Source organism: Venturia canescens, chromosome 2, assembly GCF_019457755.1.
Source record: "Venturia canescens isolate UGA chromosome 2, ASM1945775v1, whole genome shotgun sequence".
Classification (NCBI taxonomy): domain Eukaryota; kingdom Metazoa; phylum Arthropoda; class Insecta; order Hymenoptera; family Ichneumonidae; genus Venturia; species Venturia canescens.
In genome coordinates, this window is record NC_057422.1 from 13,108,485 (window position 1) to 13,129,652 (window position 21,168).

The window sequence follows — 21,168 nt, forward strand, 5'->3', positions numbered from 1 at the left end:
CATGCAATTAAAATTTGCGCGTTTCTCCTCGCCACTAACATTCCAACATTTTCATAAATCTTTTCGAGCTCGAATTTCGCCGCGAGAAAGAAAAAACTCTCTCGCAATTCACCGGTTACGTTTTCGTGCTCATTATCTCGTGCGAAAACCACCCACCTGGATTCCACCCCGTTCGATTCACGCCAGAGCTCGACACATTCCGATAATAAAAGTTGCTCAGATATTCAACCCGCCGAAGAGACTCGCCGCGCAGGATTAAATAATAACCGCGACGAGGTAACGTCTCGTATCGATCGAGACGAGCAAATAACGCTTCGGAAGGATTCGAGCAGGAGAAAGACCCGCGAGGATTAAGGATCGGAAATAAGACGGGGGAAAAAACAATTATTCCCATTCAGAGTTGAACGCTAACGGGGACACTCCCACTTTCCACTTATTGTTATTTCAACCATTTTCGACCTTCCACGCCACGTTTATCCCGCTTCGTCGACGTGGATTTGTGCCTATTTATTTATTTTCTCATTCACTTTTCCTCGAGCACATTCATCGATGAATTACTGAACTAAAGTCGTAAGTTCGTGGCACAGAAATGCGCGCGGGCAATAACTAAGAGGATGCTGCGATCGGGATCGTTTCTTTTGAGACTATCGACTTTTCCGGTTGCCGAAAGCTCAGAATTCAAGGCCTGACATAGACTGATGAATGGACGGAAAAATCGACAATTTTTTTATTATAGATATTCTTGGAGTAGTCGTCTTTTTTTTAAAATACCTTTTCCATGGACACGATCGCTAAAAAATTATTGATCCGATCGATACCAAATTTGGATCATATATTCATTACAATAGCTTCGGCCTGGACGAAGGATTTCGTATTTTCTTGGATAAAAAATTGTAAGAAAAAAACTGAAAATTGAGCGCCTCGAAAAATGAATTTTTCGTTAAAAATTTCGCCGTTTTTAAATCAAAATTTTTACAAATCCTCCGTCCAGGCCCAAGCTATTATTATAATTAATAAATGAACCGAATTTGGTGTGGATCGGAGTAATAGCTTTTTAGTTAGTCCACCGCGACTGCTCAAAAAAACGGTGCTACTGGAATGCAGCTGGAGTCGCGCCGTTTTGAGAAATTTTTCGATGGAAAAAATTGTACACGAACACGTGTACGAATGAAACATTTATTTTCTTGTCGAAAAAAATATGAGGAAAACCACGTTTTTCGCCCTGCAAGTGCATATACAAGGCCTTATGTTAAAACGAATCTAAAATTAACATTATTGACAAAACCGAGCGTTCCAGTTGAGAAACGATACACTAAAATTCAGAGCGAAAAACCCAAAATATGGTCCAATGGAAAACGGAGCACACCGACGAAGCAACGCTCGAAGCAGCAGCACTGAATAATGCTGGACAAAAATAAAAGCACGAAATACGTAACCAGACGAATATCGTAATTATCGTACGATCTTAGCGCAGACGAAAATTATCCAAAAACGCAAAAAACACGGAGTGATGTCAAATTACGAAACACGAGAACGGCACGATCCTCCACAGAAGACAAAGTAAGCGCTTTAACTACGCTACCAAAACAAAATGATTAACCCGAAATGACGAGAAAAAAAATTCGGAATGAAAAGGTTATTCACAGAGGCGAATGCAACGAGAGTCACGACACTCACGATTCTTCATTCGCCTCGGCAAACAATGAATTACAAAATCATAAAAAATTGGAGAAATCTTATAAAGTACACGAGAAATAGAACGAAAATAGAATGAGAAAGAGACAGAGCGACGGGGACAGAGGAAGCCATAGAAAAGGAGGGAGAGAGAGCTTTCAGACTAGTCGAAAATAGATAACGCGATGACCCGGCCAGATGTGGTTGTTGCTCGCGACATTTAGCCTAGATCAGGACACGAGAGCGATATCGCATTAATGTGCATTTGCTGCAACACATGTTATTAGCAAAGCGGATAAGCAAAGCGGATTGTATAAATACGTGAAACGATTTCTCATCAATATTTCATCGTAACTCAGAGTTTTTACACGCATATTAATTTAGCTAGGATAAATGTGAATAAATGCGACAAGATAGTGGAATCAATAATGCATCAGCGGTGCATACGCGGCGCGTGTGATATCCTCGATAAATGAGCAGAAAAAAAGTGGAGCTTGTTAACATTGGTGGAAAATATGGAGGCGAATTTTGTCCGCGTTGCAGCGTTTCTTTGACAGCGATTACGAAAGAAAATATTCGACGAATTTGAGTTTCACGGCTTTCTCGAAGTGTAAGAATCGAGGAGAAAAAATATTGTTTCATTTGCAACGTTACCGATGGCGTAATTCGCCACTGTTCAATCCGTTAATCGTTTCGTCAGTGCGTATCGCGTGCTCCCTGATCTTGCGTTGCTTAATCCTCGATTTGTCCGCTCTCCTCACAACGATCCCTCGTCTTATGCGCTCGAAATGTGTTTTTTCTTTATCTAGAGTCGCACTATTGACTCATTTCTACGCCGAGAGCAGCGACTTTCTCCGAGGAAATGACTGCCCGGTGAAAATACACTTTTGACTGATTGTGAGTCACGATCGAAAGGCAGCTCCGCACTTGTTACTAAATCTTGGCGCGATTACTCCATTTTCGTTACAATCTTGCTCCCGCGATTCTCTTCCCTCCGCTTTTTTCACCGCTGCCATAATCGAACAGGTTTTTCCGAGGACGTCCGGAAGCTCCGGACTCTCGGGGCGGTTTTTTTTCATCGCGGACTTTATTATCGATCGGCAACGACGCGGTATCGGTCAAGATCGCTGCTCGCGATATAAAAATAAACTCGCGCGCACTCGAACTCAATAAATTTGATAATTCATCAACAAATCGCGACACTTTTTCATTTACCTTTTTGTCGCGCCGGTATAAAGTCACAGAGTCAAGGGGTTTCTCGATCGAGAAATTCCGAATGTGAAAAATGGGAGAATCGCGAGTGAAGAAATCGGAGGCGGAAGCGCGATCTCGGCTCGTGTTGCGCGCCGTCGTTATCAAAATTCTTCCTCGTCGATTTCGGTTCCGCGAAGTTTCTTATTTTTTTTTTCATTCAGTTCCTCGTTAACTCCGATCCGTTAATCGGACCGCCAAACATCGTGTTCCTTCCTACACTCGTGACGGAGGCGAGAAAGAGAAAGACACTTGACCGTGAAACGGTGAAGAATCGCAGCCGAACCGTCACAGTTTTTCCATCTCGAGAAACGAAGAGTCATCTTGGCACATTGACCTCGGTGTCAAATGACTAATTCATCATCATCTCTACCACGCGTGTCGCCGCTTAACACTCTCGGGCTCAAATTCCCTGCGCCCATTCCCTGCGTCAACGTTTTAATAATCGAATATTTTGCCTCTTTTTTTCAATCTTCGTGCCCTTGACACTGTTTAGCGCCTTTGCGGCATCGAGCATTTTCAAACTTGTCCAAAAATCCAACGATTATAATGCTCAGGCCTTGTGCCAGTTAATACGAGACATGAAAAGATTCCCTTCGGTCGACCAAAATTCCATTAGCTCGATAAGAAATTGGTGGATCCAACAGTTTCATTTGTTACCATTTGGATTGACGAAATTAAGGAGGGTGCATAACGAAATCAAAATAATCAGAATTTTATAAAATTTGGTCATAACATTTTTTGGCATCAAGTGCACAAATACAGTTTAATTTTTTTACCACATGGTTATCGAATAATTGAGCATTAAATCGAAGTTCTCATGCACGAGATTTAATCTCTATGCTTATACACGTGAACTTTAGCGTTCAATTACTCGAGAGCTATGTGGCAGAAAAACCTTAAAAAATTCATATTCTCTTATATATTTTTAAAGAATACATTTACCAAATTTTATGAAATTCTTTTCATTTTGAAATTCTTCATATTTTTAACATGCTTTGGCATGGCAACATTGCATCGTCGCGAGCCACCCTCCTTAAGGGTTGTGTGACAATATTTGGGTCACTCCAACGTCATATATTCTTGCTAAAAAAATAATTGTACATCGAATCTCCGTGGATTGTGTCGTGGTGAGAAAACCTTCAGCTGAATCAACAAAATGATACAAAACATACTGAACTTTTCTTTCGAGGTAGACATTTGTATGGACAATTGATGTGGTTCGCCATCGATAAGATTTGGTTAAGCTACACGAAGAAAAAATCCGACGATCGAAATTATTTGTTATTTTGCACAAATCGTACGACGCTGAAGTTTCCAACGTTGGAGTCCAACGAAACGAACGAAAAAAACGTTTGTGATTCGCCAATTTTTTATCTCACGAATCGTTAGTGCAGCCTGAAAAACTACGAATCGCAAATTTGGCAGGGAACAAAATCGGAGAATTACTGGAATTATTGGAGAGTTTTTTTCCATCATTTCGTTGGACTCCAACGTTGGAAACTTCAGCGTCATCAAATCGTGTGTTGGCTAATATAATAATACACTTGAACAAATTTCGGGTTGTATTGAACCGACCAGTATGATTCGATGTACAAAATATTTATCATTCCCAACGAAACCGTTTGGATAATCCAGTGCTTCATATTCAAATAAATACATGATGAAAGTGTACGTGAATCAAGTAGAAATAAACAAATTTTTCGAGTTCTTCGAACAGAAAATTTGGCTTCGTTTAGTTAATTCTTATAAACAAAAATTGAGTGATTCCGATAAATGGGAAACTATTCCCGAAGAGAAGAAGCAACAAAAATATCAACCAGACATTTACTTGTCACAACGATTTTTTTTCTCACTCTGCATAATTGATTTCTGGCTTTCGCGATAATCAATTACGTTGGAGAATGTGAGAGCAGATTATCTCGGCGGTTGCACAGCTCTTTATCGTTGGCAGGCAGTTCTCCGATTAGTGCATACGCGAGGAGATCGACTTTTGTGCTCCTTCTCAAGTTCGTGCTTACCTCCACCCGAGAATACGGTCCGAGGTGTGTAAACACGTGCGTGTGATCTCGCATACGCGCGAGAAAGGAGCAACAGTGCCACTCTCAATAATCTAAGTGCTCGAGTGTCGAGTTTTGCTGCGTTTGTATACGAAAAAGAAATATTATAAAGGAACGACGCTGAAGTTTCCAACGTTGGAGTCCAACGAAATGAACGAAAAAAACGTGTGTAATTCACCAATTTTTTATTTCACGAATCGTTGGTGCAGTTTGAAAAACTACGAATCGGAAATTTGGCAGGGAACAAAATAGGAGAATCACTGGAATTATTGGAGAGTTTTTTTCGATCATTTCGTTGGACTCCAACGTTGGAAACTTCAGCGTCATATAAAGGAGGCGCGAGAAAAGTGAGGGAATCCACAGTCTCGACGATACTGATACTCCGTTTTTTCTCCGCCGATTCTTTGTCCGATGGATTTCGAAGTGAGCAATGTGATTCCCAAGAGCCTCTCTGGATCGGTTATAAAAACTTCATCCGATGGAGTTCGAGCTCGAAGGAGGGTGGCTCAAAAAATGCTATCGCAGTGGGCGCGCGTGGTAGAAGCTAGATTTTCTAGGAAACGAGGGAAAGGAGAGAGCGAAAAATAACGCGGGATTATCCGAGTAGGCGTTAACGCGCCCGAGGGGAAAGGGAAGAAAAAACGAAATAGAGACGCGCGGGCAGATAAACGAGGAGGAGCGGGAGATTATCTCGAAACAATAAAGCAAATAATTGCTCGCTCATTGGCGATAATTCGCTGCGCAAACACTAGTCACGAGCTACGAGAGCTCGAAATTTCTCTCAACACTCGAAATATTCGCATCACAGTTACTTCGCGTCGCCATTATTTTGTTTCTCGAAAGCTCGACCGCGGGAATTCCGCGAGGAAGGCGATTTTCGACGAAAATTCTATGCGATTCCAGGCCACGAGGTTTCCGGGGTTGGAGTCCAACGAAATGGAGGAAAAAACATTTGTGATTTAGCAATCCGTTTATTTCACGAGGTTTCGGTGCGGCTTGAAAAGCCAAGAATTGCAAATTCGGCAGGGACCGGAATTCGAGAATTGCTGGAATTATTGGAGGGTTTTTCACATCATTTATCGTTGGACTCCAACTTCAGCGTCGTTCCAGCCAATCTGTTTGAGGCTCGTATCAATTTTTTTCCAACGCTTCGTGCAGAAAGCATTTTCCGATGCCTTATGGAATGTATGCAAAATGCTCGCTCGGTTTATCGACGAGAGTTGCAAGGATGATGAAAAAAAAGGTCGATACGCTCGTCTATGCTCCGAGGCCAGACCAGATTTCCATTCTCTTTGCTGCTCTGTTCTCTTTCCAACGAAAATTCCTCCTTTATGGAAGTCTCCGCGCGCGGCCTCCTGCCTATACAACCGCGCATATATTTTTAAGGCCGCGCAGCGCAGTCCTTCCCGACAGCGTGGACCGCCTTCTGCACAAAGAGCAACCCTCTCCCGCACCCGAAATTGCGAGTTTAAAATCCTGCCTCGCAACCCTCCCCTTGCACGGTACATCGAAGTCTCCGCAGCAGCCAAAGCCCTTCCGATACTCGGCTCGTCTCCCCTTCTGTTCGATGTGCCTCGCTCGCGCGTCAAGCGTTGCGCGCCCCAGTTGCTCCATGTGGGATACGAGCGCGTTTCGCCATCAACTGCATATCGGTCGTCCTCAATGTTTCCCCGCGGCTTCCAGGACTCGTTTGCCCGGAGTAGGATTTTCTCCGGCCAAAAATCCTCTGCTGTCGTCTTCTTCTCTGGTCAACCGCGGTCAATGCTGAATAAATTATGATTCACGCGCCGTAGAAATTCAAAGTGGGAGTTAAAAGTCCAAGGGAACGAGGCAGCAGCGGAGCTCATGAATGAGCCAGGCAACGAGGATCATTTTTTCTCACAATTTCGAGCTCTTTCTCTCGACCGGGGAATATGCGCAACGCGACTTTTGCCGCACCCGGTACATGCTTCCGTATCGATCGATTGTTCCTGGTGCTGCACCGCCTCCTCCATGGGAGAACGTGATTTTCATTTTTCTACATGCAGGTAGGATATTCTATAAACAAAACGGCAGAATAAGAACCGTCCTCTTTGAGGCTCTACCCAAAAACAACGCTGCTTCAAGCAGCCCTACTCTCAGATTTCCAAAATAAATACAACGCAATGTTTCCTCTTACGTTTTTAATTAATCATCTGTATGATCCGCCCAGACACGTTAAGGAGGGTGGATCACGAAATGAAAATAATGAGAATTTGATCAAATTTGGTGATAACATTCTTTGGCATCAAGTATACGAATACAATTTTTTTACCACATGGTTATCGAATAATTGAGCGTTAAATCGTTAAATCGAAGCTCTTATGGGGGAGATGTTTAACTGCATTTATGTAAACTCTATGCTTATACTCGAGAGCTATGTGGTAGAAAAATCTAAAAAGATTTATATTCTCTCATATATTTTTAAACAATATACATTTACCAAATTTCATGAAATTCTTATCATTTTGAAATTCTTGATATTTTTAACATGCTTTAGCATGGCAACATTGTATCGTCGCGATCCACCCTCCTTAAAGAGTAGAGACGTTATTCATGCATAAAATATAAATCTTGAGCGTGGAAATTTTATCGAGTAGATTTTAAGAGTCGAGTCACGTTGCAGCAAGTCAAAAATTCTACTCTCAGTAAATTTATTCAACGGTTCTCCTCTAAATCGATGCTTAAAGAGCGGAGTTGTTATCGAGTAGAGCTGTGATGAGTATAGTCATAAATAGCTGCTAATTAACAACCCCATCGGCAGCCATTCTCGATAACAACTCCGCTCCTTAATAACCGCGGATCTGCGTAGAGAACGTCTACCCTCCTTAACATATCTACTCCGGTGAGATATTTAATCCCGAATATCTCTACTCATGATGATTTCAGAACACATCTCATCGTGGGTAGAGATATTGAAGATTGTGGATTATACACGAGTGTGGACGTTAAGTCGTTACGAATTTAAGGAGGAACATCAGCTTCACGTAAAGTGAGCTTATGTAAATACGAATTTCATTGTATTTATCTAAATTATCTAGCTTATGTAAACCCTGTTTGCTTTATTTATACGGGATTAACCCCCAAAAATACCTCATTTTTGGGTAGAATTTATGTGATATATAAAAAAATGGCCTCAAATTTTGCACACGTGTTCTTTAGAGTTGAAACGGTGGAATAGTACTTTTTTCTAAACTATCACCATTTTTTATTTGTTTTTGAGTACGAAAAGATGGGGTCTGTGGAGTTATTTCCTATGCGTAGCAGGTGTTAAATATTCGAAGTTTGGAAATGATTTACTAAAAAATGGCTGAATGAGATGGATTAAAAATTGGAGAGGCTGTAGAAAATATATCCAAAAAGGTATTATAAAAGTTTCATTATTATATTATTATAAGCTATCACCACTTTTCTCAAGCTGATATTCCTCCTTAAGATTTTCGAAGCAGAGTTGTTTTCGAGTAGAGGCGTAAAGAGGATGGTTGTTATTCTGTCAAAAAAAGGCTCGAAAATGAATGAGGATTGCTCGATTTCCAAGAGAATCGTACGAATTTCGTTGTCGTTGAACTCGAGAATTCGAAAATTCTTTTTCACTTTCTATCCAAGTTTCGGAAGTAATTGCTCGTTATTTCGAGTGAATTGTCGCAAGAATTCTCCGTTTTCGTTGGTCTAAAAAAGCCGGAAGTTCGTTTTATTCGTTGTGCGAAGTTTTAGAGGTCAGACTCCTAACAAACTTCATCGAGGAGTTTTTGCCTCGTTTTTTTCCGCTCATTACAATAGATATTGCTTTTTTCTCGTTGCACTCAGCCAGAGTTTAATCGTTTCTCCAGTCGCGATTGACGAAAGAGCGTCAAACAAAGTTTGAGTTTTACGACGCACTAAATGTCGTTTGAGCGAGTGGTGAATCGCTGTCTGCCAATCCCCGAGCTTCTCCATACCGATCTCATGCACGCTATACCCACTCGGATTATTCCGATTCGAATGATTTTTTGCCAATCCTACTCCCGGAGTACAAGGTCAAGAATAATTTTCCACTTGCTAGAACTGTCCGGGCGCTTTGCGCGCACGTACATCTGACCAGCGGACTCTGTGCGTTGCAAGAGAAAAAAACACTCTCCGACTCGTGTTCGGACGCCCGGATGTGTCTGCCGAACCCATTGAAACGTTCCCTGTCGCGGTCTCGCGACGATAATAATCGTTTCTCCTCCCTCCGCTGTCTCTTTTTTCTCGCATCCGAGCCAGCGAGAGTTTCGATATTCGCGGTGCACTCGATTCCCTGTCAAACCACCCTCGTTCGTCAACATTTTTTCCACGTTTTTACCCTCGAACATCTCTCTCCGCGTGGATAACCGAACTCGTGCTAAATAAAAAGTTCTCTATTTAAATTTGCAAATTTATGGATGAACTTCCAGCCAAAAATAAATATTGTCGCGTTCAAATGTCGATCAGCCTTTTCAGGACTCTTGATTCTTGACGCACCGCAGAGCTTTTCCATTCGAATATCAACGATCCGCTCGAGAGACTCGTCGAAATTCTCTCGAAGTGGACTTTTCGCTTTGCAATCGGAATTGGAAAAGTGATTCGCCGAAATCTCATTCGATCTCGTCCAAGATAATTGGTTGGCAAAGCGCGCGACGACGCTGTCTCGATTAACTGAATTTGAAATATTCCACGATCTTGTGGTAATCGACCGAAAATAGATGGACGAGCGGACGTTTTTTTACCTTTTTTCCTCCTCCATTTTCATTGAACTGGAACTCTGACCTCGGGAAACAGTTCCGCATTGTTCGTCATCCGGATCAATTTTGCGGTAACGGTCGACTGTCAGTGGCGCGCGCGCTGTAACGTTGAAAAGAATGTTTTTTTTCATCTTTTTCTCCGGCAAGTTCGACCGTGAAGCTCAAGAATCAGGCGGAAAAAGTGACCTCTGTGGCCAGGCTGAGGAACGCTGAAAACACTTCCTCATTTCCGGGGCCCAATTGTCTCACAACATTGCGAGTACCGCGACGAATAAAAGGGAAACGCGATCACTAACAGAAAAATACATTTTAAACGGTATTCGCGAAGAAAGATTGAAGAAAAAACGAGGAATCGGCCAACCACCTCGGCTTTGGTGACGCAAAGCCCCACTTTATCTTAGCCTTGAATCGTCGGTTGAGAAGAAAAAGAAGAAACGAGGGAAGGTTCAACAATTCGCGTGTCCGATATCAAAAGTGGGACCAAAAATAATTTTATTCCTCCCGGGGAATTCTTCGTGACCTAAACAGTCAAAAAAACACCGTTCACCACTCATTCGTAACCTCTTTATTGCTCGATTTCGAATGAATAATTTATTTTCCCCGCGAGTGAGATCGTTGGAGTTTCTATTTTGAAAAATCGCCACCACTTTGAATTCTTCGTCGATAAATTGAGTCGAAAATGACAGAAAAAAATGCACGACCCTCCGGACACCCTGTGCACAACGGAGAACCTCGCGAGATCGGTCATTCTCTCTAGTTCTTCGTTTAATTGTGTAACTCTCTCTCTCTCTCTCTCTCTCTCTCTCTCTCTCTCTCTCTCTCTCTCTCTCTCTCTCTCTCTCTCTCTCTCTATTTACCGATCCCTGCCTAAACTCCCTTACGATAATAAACTGTTCTCATGAAAGTTTCCGCGCGGCTGTACACAATGGAGAGAATTGTGCGCAGATTGAGTTTTCTTACCTCTCGAATCTTCATTCGGTCTCCTCTCACACGAAGATCGTTCATTCTCCAGGACTCGCACGCACACACGAGCACTGTTCATATCTCGATTAGTCTCTCGTTACGTTCCCGTTGTAACGTTTGTGCTTATTCGAAATTCATTCCAAACGTAGATTAGCGATCGTCTCGTATTCCATTTCCATCAAATTTCTGTACTCTTCGCGTATGCTCCGGAAGACGGAATGAATTCGATGCTCGCACTCGATGATGTTGAAGTTAGCAACGTTGGAGTCCACCTAAATGATGCAGAAAAACTCTCCAACAATTTCAGTAATTCTCCAATTTTCTTCCTCACGGAATTTGCAATTCGTAGTTTTCCAATCTGCACCGAATCAAAAATGAGCGAATTACAAATGTTTTTTTTGTTTAATTCGTCGGACTTTGACGTTGCAAACTTCGGCGTGGTCCCACTCGCATTTATCGTTCAGACTAAAAGTGTGAAAAGTATCTCATTATTTTGCCAAAGGCAGAGAACGCCTCGGAATTCGTGCGTGCGAATAATACGAGCGTTATCTTCGTTTTTACGAGTTGTTCCGTAACCCTTACTCCTCCTGCTTTCAACGCTCCACGCGCCTGCGAAACGCCAACGTCGAATGTCGACTCTGATGACTGCAATCGTCGGAATGACTTTATCGCATGAGTTACAGCCTCATTATCGACCGTTCATTTACACCTTCTCTCTATGCACTCCGCGACGCGCTTTGGACAATGCTCGAGAGTTTGTTTATTCAACTATCGATTGTAACGTGACACCGGCAATGTTTGAAATAATGTCGCATAAAATGAGGTGCAAAAAACACCCTCGAAATGCGACGACCAGAAATTTCTTCACGCTGAAGCTTGCAGCGTTCGAGTCCAACGAAACGAAGGAAAAAAACATTTGTAAGCCACCAATTTGTTTGTTTCACGAAGTATCGGTGCAGCTTGAAAAACTACGAATTGAAAATTCGGCAGGGAACGAAATTGGAAAATTACTGGAATTATTGGAGGGTTTTTTTAGATCATTTAGTTGGACTCCAACGTTGCAAACTTTAGCGTCATTGATTCCTGAGCGTCGTCGGAGCGAGAAAAGTCCAATTATTTGTCCATTTCTGCAGAAAGTTGTCCTAGAAACTGGTCCAAATTGGATTAGGACGAAGTTAAATGGTAATATTTAACGTGAAATTCACTGTGAGATTTACCGTGATATGTTTGACTGTGGGGACAAGTTGGTAGATCGTGCTCGGAGGGTCGTATTTTTCGGGGGTCTAAATTGGACCGATTTTTTACTCCTTAATTAAATAACGACGCTGAAGCTTCCAACGTTGGAGTCCAACGAAATGAACGAAAAAAAACGTTTGTAATTCATCCATTTTTTATTTCACGAATCGTTAGTGCAGCTTGAATAACTACGAATCGCAAATTTGGCAGGGAACAAAATAGGAGAATTACTGGAATTATTGGAGAGTTTTTTACGATCATTTCGTTGGACTCCAACGTTGGAAACTTCAGCGTCATAATTAAATATATAATCGCTTTAAATTAATGTCAGAGTTATTAATTCGAAATTGTAAATACATTTTTTCAACTTATCTTTTAGCGAATGAAATAACAAGCCATTTATTAATCGGGAATCCATCACTGGCCGAACCCCAAATTTCATTCGTCCCTGGCCAAAATACTATAGTTTTTTATGCGAAAAATCGCACTAGAGAACGCAAAGGAAAAACGCAACAGGAAATGGATCGAGAAAAAAGTGTTAATAAAAAAACATAAGACTGTGACAAGAATGGCCCAAGCCAAGAAAAACAAAATGCCGAAATAAGCAAATGTGAGCTTACGAGTGCTCATTTTACCAATTTCGTTAAATCTTTAACGTAGCATATCTTTATTACACTGGTAAGACGATGGTCTCGAATTTTTTCCCAGACCTTCATTGCATACTTCACTGTTATTGTGTACGTTTTTCAATAAACTTCGTAAGAAGCGCTTATTCGTTATTTGGAAAGGTAAACGATTTTTTCCGCACAGTGCTTATAATCCTGTGGATTTTTATCGCTCAGTAACCAATAAGACGAACGCTTTAAAATTTGATACGCGCGTCAGTCGACTACCTATTTAAATTTTGTGCAAATTTCAAGACTTTCTTAAGTAAATCGTTTCGTGCATGAACTACTTCAACGAAAAGCATTCGTTTCTGTAACGTACTGTAAAATTTTTAATATATCTTTAGGAATTTTCACTTTTATAAAAGTAAATATTAGAGATGGGACGTCAAAATTTACCGAATACTCTGGTAAAAGTTTCTACTTTGAACAATAAATACCATTTAATTCGTAGGAAAATTTAATTTTTCTCCCATAATAATATCACGAACTACAGATCGTTATCGCCTCGACTTTTCAAATTTCATTCTCTCCGTGTGAAATAAAAGAAAATTCGGTTCGCTTCGACTTAATACTCGACGATGATTTGCACTTTTTGTTCTTCGTGCTTCTAGTAGGATTTGTTGCAACAATGCTTCGCGTTCACCCCGTTTATCACTCGTTTTATATTTAGAGCAATCATTCACGCGTCATTTCTCCCTGTTCTCTTTATAGATTCGCTGTGAATATTTTTTCGCTCCACTTGTTAATGATCTTCGCTTCTAATTGAAATGTAATAATAGAATGTCGCGATCGCTGCTAGTGACGAGGAGAATTATCGACCTTTTTTTCGACAGATGCGAGAAAAAATATTTGGTGCTAAGTACATTCGATTTTCCGCTTCGTTTTTATGAGATTATTTATGAACAATATGAAAAGCTGACGTTGATTCTACCGCGCGTTTGTTCTCTCCTCTCTCGATTATTCGAGGCGCGTGTTTTCACTCGGATTTTCGATTCGGTGCCAAGAAATCTTGCGCTCGAGTCGTTCTGTTATCGCGTAACGACTTCACACGTTTCAATGCCGCCAAGTCAGCGTCGGCGCGTGAATTTTCACGCTCTCAGACATTCTGGTCAGCTTGGGTTAATTGAATCGGGGGAGTGGTTATTACGCGAAGGCTCATCATCTGTGCAGGAAAACTCGGCTTCTTTCCTCATTCAAAGTATATTTCGGTCAAAGTCCTCGCGCGAGCTCTGTTTCAACGGGATCGAAATTCCAGTACACGTCGCGATCGATTGACATTTATTTTATCGCCATTTCGACCTTGTCAAATTGAGCTCGGACAACTAAATTCTCGCTCTCTTCAACCTGCTCCTTCGACGAGGAGTCCTTACGAGTAGAAATAAATGACAAATTTATTCAAATTCTGCGGAGATTTTAACAGATTTTTTAAAAACTCATTTTTCGTTCCAATCAATCGATCGATGCCACAGCAGCTTTGTGCTTTTTACAGCCTATCGAAATTCACATCGAATTCGTACCGGCGGGGTCCGATTAGAAAACGCGATTGTTATTCGTACGTGTATAAGCAACGGGGTATAAATAAAAGGATGAATATAAATATCGTGGGTTAATTACCTCCGCGTCACGGTTACGCGATCTTGTTGGACCTCTTTGCATCTCGCTTATCACGATGTCCTCGCCCTCTTCTTCGCCTTTCGTAGAGAGACCGCGGGGCGGCGGGGGGGCGGGGGCGGGGGCAGATAAAGATTGAGATAAAAATAGAGAAAGGCTGCGAGGGGGATTAAGAACGATAGAAAGAGTTCTCGCTTTAGAATCGACTGCAACGCCTCGAATTTAAGAAATTAGCAGCGTTTTTTCCTACGACGATTTTATCGAGGAAACACCATTACTAAATCCGAAGGAATCTCGATCGTTTTTCAAATCAGTCACCTTGGTCGCTAACAGGTTTTTGAACTTCAATGATGTCTCGACAAAAATGATATTCGGTAGGAAGTGGACCACAGACTGGGACAAAATGTCTGCGTCACGAATAAAATTACATCTGACAAATGGGATTATCGTGAGTCATTCTCGAAACCAGTGTCACTGCTCGGTACAAGTTTTATTCATGCTTGTTCGCGTATGATCGCTCGGAAAAAACACGCGGAATAAATACTATTATGCGTGAGATTTGGAGTGACCATTAAATATTTAGTTGTCATTTAATTCTTGAACCGAGGTACATTCATCTTCTGCTCATCTCACATTATTACGAAAAACCACGAATGCGCGTGAATCATTTTCGTGTTATGGTTATCGTATATCTTTTTTAGTGCCCGAAAATTCTCGTAAAGTAATTTTATCGTCCATGTTCCATCGTTCCCATAACTCCAGTATTTCTCGCTCACTTAATTGGCGATGATTCACTATTTCATCAACGACACTGAAGCTTGCAGCGTTCGAGTCCAACGAAATGTGATCTGAAAAAACTCTCCAACAATTCCAGTAATTCTCCAATTCTAATTCTTCTGCCTAATTTGCAATTTGTAGTTTTTCAGTCTACACCAATGATGAAATTAAAAATCGGTATAAAATGTATTTTTCGTTCATTTTCACGGTTTCATTCAATTTTTTTGGAACAAGAACATTTTTATTTCTGTCGATTGTATACAAAGTTTTAGTTAATATAGAAAAAATCACATAACAGAGAAGACAAAATTCGCGATGGAAACGAGTCGTTTTTTCACGATATTTGGAGCCGGCAAGCCCACACGCCCGAGTACGAACGACACGCGCAAATTCTCGTCGATATCGCCCCATTGGTCTCTCCATTCGCATTGTAAGCTTGAATTAATCGGTGGCTGAGGGTGTGACCGGCGTAACGATCGACGATCCCATAACGCTGGAAATCCCTTCTTGGTGTTTCGTGATGATCTATGTTCCAGTTCCATAAGTTTCCACTCCTTTTCGTTCCACCTTGAGCCTTTTATTGGGGCACATAAATCATAAATTGAAAAAGAGTTGGTAGCATTTAATTCTCGCTTCCGTTCGTAAATATCAAGTGAAAAATGGAATTTGACATTTCATTCTCGTCGCTCTGACCGTTGTAGAATAAATTTCAAACGATTTGAAAATTTCTGGCAATTAATTCGACCTTCGTCTTCAAAACATTCTCTCTTTCTCGCTCTCTGCACTCACACATTCTCCAAGTTGTGCGAGTTTGTTCACAAGAATATTATAGCACGCCCACGAAGAACGGTGCTTTACACATCCATTATATAAACCAGCGTTTGACCGTGGACCGAGTCACGATTTTCCATTGTGTACACGAGAGAGAACCGACAAAAAGAAAAAAGCCTATCAATCGCTTTGATTTCCTGCTCGCATTTGCAGCAGAGCAATTTTCCTCGTTGTTTTTTAACAGTTCCCTCGACTCAGCCGAAAAAAGATCGTGTTTAAAGGAGGCTTTGAATGCATCGATGAAAAACCGTGAGCTCGAACGTGACGCTTCGTTTGTTATTCTAGATCGCGATCTTTCGTTCCTTCGTACGGAAAAAGCTTCGTTTTCTTCTCCTCTTAATTCTCGTTTCTCGCACTCCCGAACAATAATAATTTAATAATTCAAATGTTATCCGTATCACGCAGTCGTCCTATTGACGCGACGGCTCGCGGTATCGCTCGAAAAATATTTTCAAGCTTCTTCCTCCTCGCGCGTCTCCATTCGTGCTCCGCCGCGATTATTTTTCATGCAAATAAACATTCGACCACAATTATTTTCCCTCCGTTCTGCTCCCTCGTCCACTCGACTAGATTAGTAAAACCCCGCGAGCTCCGGCGCTGTTAAATCGACCATGAATCTCTGCGAGGAGGAAAGTTTTTCGTACTTTTTCCATCCGAGGAAGCGCGTCCGGTCCGTCGATCATCGATAGTTAACGAGCGCTCCTTGGGAGGGCCTCGATCCATCCGATACGAGGGCGCTGCATCAAGATCTCCCGAAGGAAGAAGGAGCCCGAGTTTTTTCTCGGTGCAATTTCGATAATGAAATAACCCCGATGGAGCAGAGCTCAAAGTTTTTCTCCTCGCGGAGAAGTTTCATCGCGAATGAAACTCGACGGTTGTGACCTTCGGATCAGCGGGGCGCCTCGGCGCACGCTCGCTCATATTTCGCAGTGGCAACGCTCCGGAGAAAATGGCTTTTCCGTTGCGCCGCTGCGTCAGCCCTGATGTGCACTCTGCGAGCCTCGCAGCGCCCCGCGAGGCTCTGGAGACGCGGCTCGTCTCTTCATTTTTTCACTGCCAGCCAATACGTAATTCTATAAATAATATGGGCTACAACAAGCTCGAAAGAAGAGGAGAGAGTGTACATCTCGAGAGCCTCGAATAGTGCATCGATACACGAATCTATACAGGCGTAGTGAATCTTGTAAAGTCGAAGGTCCACCGCGCGAGAGCGACAGTTTGTCTCTCGCGTGTTCTTGGCACGATTCGAAGGAAAGGACGAGTCCGGCCGCGCGCGCCTTGCTGCTTTTCCTTTCATCAAAGTGAACCTCCGATCTTCATAGTGCTTTCGAAGGTGAAACGAATGCGGCGAGAGAGCCGCGGCGCGCGAGGCTAATGGCAAAGAAAATTGTGCGAGGGCGCTGAGCGAAAAGAGGAAAGAAAAAGGTGGAAAAAAGAGGGCAATCCGATGAAAGCTCCAATTAAATTTGCACTTGGGCCGATGAGAATTTTCATCGGGAACGTTTTTTTCTTTGACCTTTATTTTTTCTTCATTCAACGCTTTATAATCAATTCCCCCAAGTTTTCATCCCCTCGATAAAGAACGATCGATCCTCCATTTTCAGGATCTTGCACGTTGGAACGTCGAAACTTGTGACGACGAGGGATCCACGTTCGCTCGCGAGGAGTTTCGTCGCGATGATACAAGCGGAAGAGCATTCCACGTGTCGCACCAAGAGAATACGGAACGATCGCTTTTTCCTTCTGTAGACACACACGCATATATATAAATGTACACGCAGATATAAGCGACTGTACGGACAAAGCATTTCGAGCATTTGGAAAGTGGAACGCGGACCGGATTAGCGTAATCACAGCCGGTCTCGTGCATCGGTAAGTGTTTCTAGTTTTTTTACTCTTATAATTCGTGATCTTGGACAAAGATGGGGAGTTTCGACGCCCGTTATTTCGAATGAAACCTTTTTTTCACTTGCAATCGAAACCGGGCAGCGGGCGACATTTCTTTGGGTGGTTCCATGGGAATTTCAGCCTCGAAGGCATGTTTCACTGCTCGTTATTCTCCTCCCGTTTATCTATTCACGTATTCATTTAATTGTGAGATTATTAAATCATATTTATGGATTTATGGAAGACCGTACGCGCTTCGTAACGATCTTCTGAATAATCGACTGTTCTTTTTTACCTACGAAATAGTAAAAAGGAAAAAAACAGTAAAACTCAATGAGCCAATCTTTATGATGTAATTGCCCGTCGTCCGTCTTCGTTTGGATCGTAACTTCAAGTCCATTTTATCTTTCGACTTGCTTCTAATTCCCGTATAAATCTCAACGATGATTCGTTGGATGAGTCAATTCTATTGTGTCGATTAAATGATTCAGTGATTCGCAGCCTTTTTTTCTCTCATTTTCGAAAAATTGTTGTTTTTTTTACGATCGAAAGTTCTCGAAGATTTCGTTCGGCTCATGTCCCTTCAAAGACTGCGCCCCGTTCCTTCATCTCCGTACAGAACGTTGGTTTATCAAAGGCCGAAAAATAGACGAAAAAATGAAGGAAACGTCAGCGCAGACGAAATACGTACTTTGAAGAGAGAAATCGCTAGATTCGAGCTCGAGGAAACTTACTCAGTTTTTTCCTCCGGTCCACTCGCCAAGGGTTTACCGATCCGGTCTTCATAATCGATGAATTATGCATACGCCAGGGAATAATTGTCGCTTATATGTGTGTCAAAGTCCTGGGATAAACGCTCGAGTCGAATCGATCCCTCTGTCTCTCGTTCCTCCGCACTCGTTTTCTCTTTGCTTATCGTTCGTGTGGGTGTCTGAACTCAGGATTATCGATACCGATTGACCTTCTTTTCTGCACCACTTATCAAACTTTTCCACTCACTTTTTTCTCTCGAGCACACGAGTCTCGAGTCCCTAAAACGAGATCCTCTTCGCTCCTATCAACATAAAAGTTTTATCTCGCCACAAGCGTTTGGAAATTTAGCCAGCACGTTTCGTACCAACGCGTATCAACGAACGATGCGGATTGACTCAGAGCTCTCGATTTATCGGAGCTTCATTAATTCATAAAACGTTCGATTGAATTTCACAAAATAACGAAATTTTTCTTACTATTCTTTCACAGTTATCTCCGCGAATGTTCGAGGCTACAAATAAACGTTGTTTTTCAAGTCGTTTCGTCATTACCATCAACGCTCTGACGTTCAGCAGTAATTTTTATTGAAAGCATCGTCCCCGCACGGCCATGAAAATCCGAGCTGATTTTCCGCTCCCCCGTTTCTTCCTCACGACTTTTTTCACTTTTCTCGTTCACCTGTTTCCCATCGACCGGCTGTCTCGATGTCTTCCACGTGCTGAGGCTACCACACTCCCGTGCATGCCCAACGTGCATCTTCTTATTTTCACGATTATGTATAGACACACACGTAGAAATATTTACGCCAATTATTCATTGCTCGATCTCATTTTTCCTGCTTTTTTCTATTCACCTCCGTCTCAAGCGCTCCTCACTTTTCTCGTCTTACGCACGTGTGGCGCAATACCTTTTGCACGAGTTATTCAATTACCTTTTTTCCAATATAATTAAGTGACCTTGCTGTTGATCGTGCGATTCATCAACTTCGCTGAATTTCCCATCAAATTTATTTATTCAGAGTCCTTTATTCACTTCCGTAAAATCTTTCTTTTCGATTGGCGAATAATACGCTTGAGTCAATCAGAGTTTACAAACGAGATGATAAAATATCGTCAAACAAATCTCGAGATTTCTGGCACGAGGAAACTCCTTGTTTGTTAATTCGCTCAGTCTTACGTCAAATTTTCGATAAACTAGCCAACCAATTGACCAAATCTCAATAAAATTGACTAAATGCAATAAAGAAACCTCACTATTCTCAAATACGAAAGTAAGTAGAACAATAAAAATGTGTGTGTGTGTGCACTCCCGAGACGGCGTGTTCTGATTTATGTATTTTTTGTGTGTATCAAGCTCGCATCTTCCATGCAGACTCGACGTTATTCTTGCCTTCTGTCTATAAAATATATCTCTTCGCGGGGACCGCCGTTCTGTTCTATATGCACGAGCAACTCTCTACGAAAAGTTATTATTGGATGCTCATCCTCGACAACCGGTTGGCCCATCTTCTCTCCATTCTCGTAGTTTTCTCGTGCGCGAATACTCTCATCCCAGCACTCACTTTATATTCGCAATCTCGTTATGTACCACGCACGAAAACAGTGTGTGTTGCTGAATTTTCCGATCGTTTAATTACCTTCGTTTGTTTTTTCTTCGCTACGTCGATGGTGACTGAATGTTATCGAAACTCGAACGAGCTCTGCGTCTGTCGTTTTATTTCACAATCGTTTTACTCGATTCTTAGCACATCGAACACAAAAACTATTGTTTCTCATCGTTTTCGTACATTTATCATCGTAATTGTCACTCTCTCTCTTTTGATGCTCGTCCAATCGCTGATCATTTCGGTCAGATAAGATTTATTATTTGACGAAAATCATGCCGTTAAACTCGACTTTAATACAGCAGGGGAATTGGCACACTGGAAACTCGATTCGAGCCGAATCTTACAACGGATTCGGCATGATTTACGACGCTATTGTGCTCTGCTCATCCCCTCGATCGTATAACGAGCCACGAGCCATTTTTCCCACGAAAAAATAGTTTTAATCCAATGGTCTTATGATGGGAGTTGATAAAAGGAGCGACGTTTTTCTGTCGTCGATTGTGACGCTGGAGCTGACGTTCGATCCAACGAAATGGTCTCAAAAATCCTCCAATGATTCTAGTCGTTCTCCAATTTCGTTCCCTGGCGAATTGGCAGTTCGTAGTTTTTCAAGCTGCACCGACACTTGGCGAAATAAATAAATTTCACTCGAAAACTTCGATTATTGTATTTCGGATCGGACGCGACATTTTCCTGACTCGCACTGTCAATTTTTCCACTCGATTCAGCTTCATTCCTGCTTTAAATCATGATCGGACTTCGAAGTTTCCTTCGATAGACTTCACGCCCGAGTCCACATGGAAAATACGATTTTCCGGCTCGATCTCCTTCACACGTAATCACAATATTTCGCTCCTATATACGCTTATTTGTCTCGATACTTCCTCAATTATCGTTTAAACCCGTAATTGCAAATGAATATGCAGAGCCGGGAATGCGGAGCTGGAGTAGAAGAGGGACCCGAAGAAAAACGCAGCGGGCGCACAAAACGGACGAGTGCAAATGTCTTCCTTGTACTTTTCACGGTGAAAGCGTGTCCGCCTTAGATCGCTGGCAGAGCCCGGTTTTGTATCAGCTGAAGAGAGAGAGAGAGC

The 21,168-nt window shown here is 42.1% G+C and overlaps 1 protein-coding gene across 3 annotated transcripts in view; it reads left to right on the top strand.

The window, feature by feature from the left end:
• LOC122406782 (uncharacterized) overlaps positions 1 to 21,168 on the top strand; it is a 45,044-nt gene that overhangs the window by 6,959 nt on the left and 16,917 nt on the right. For 2 of the 3 annotated variants that reach the window (XM_043412483.1, XM_043412485.1), the window contains exon 1: positions 17,564 to 17,700. The exons of the other annotated variant lie outside the window; for it this stretch is intronic. The gene's annotated coding sequence lies outside the window, so the exon portion shown is untranslated. Of the gene's footprint in view, positions 1 to 17,563; positions 17,701 to 21,168 lie in introns of those variants that run through there. 3 annotated transcript variants of the gene reach the window in all.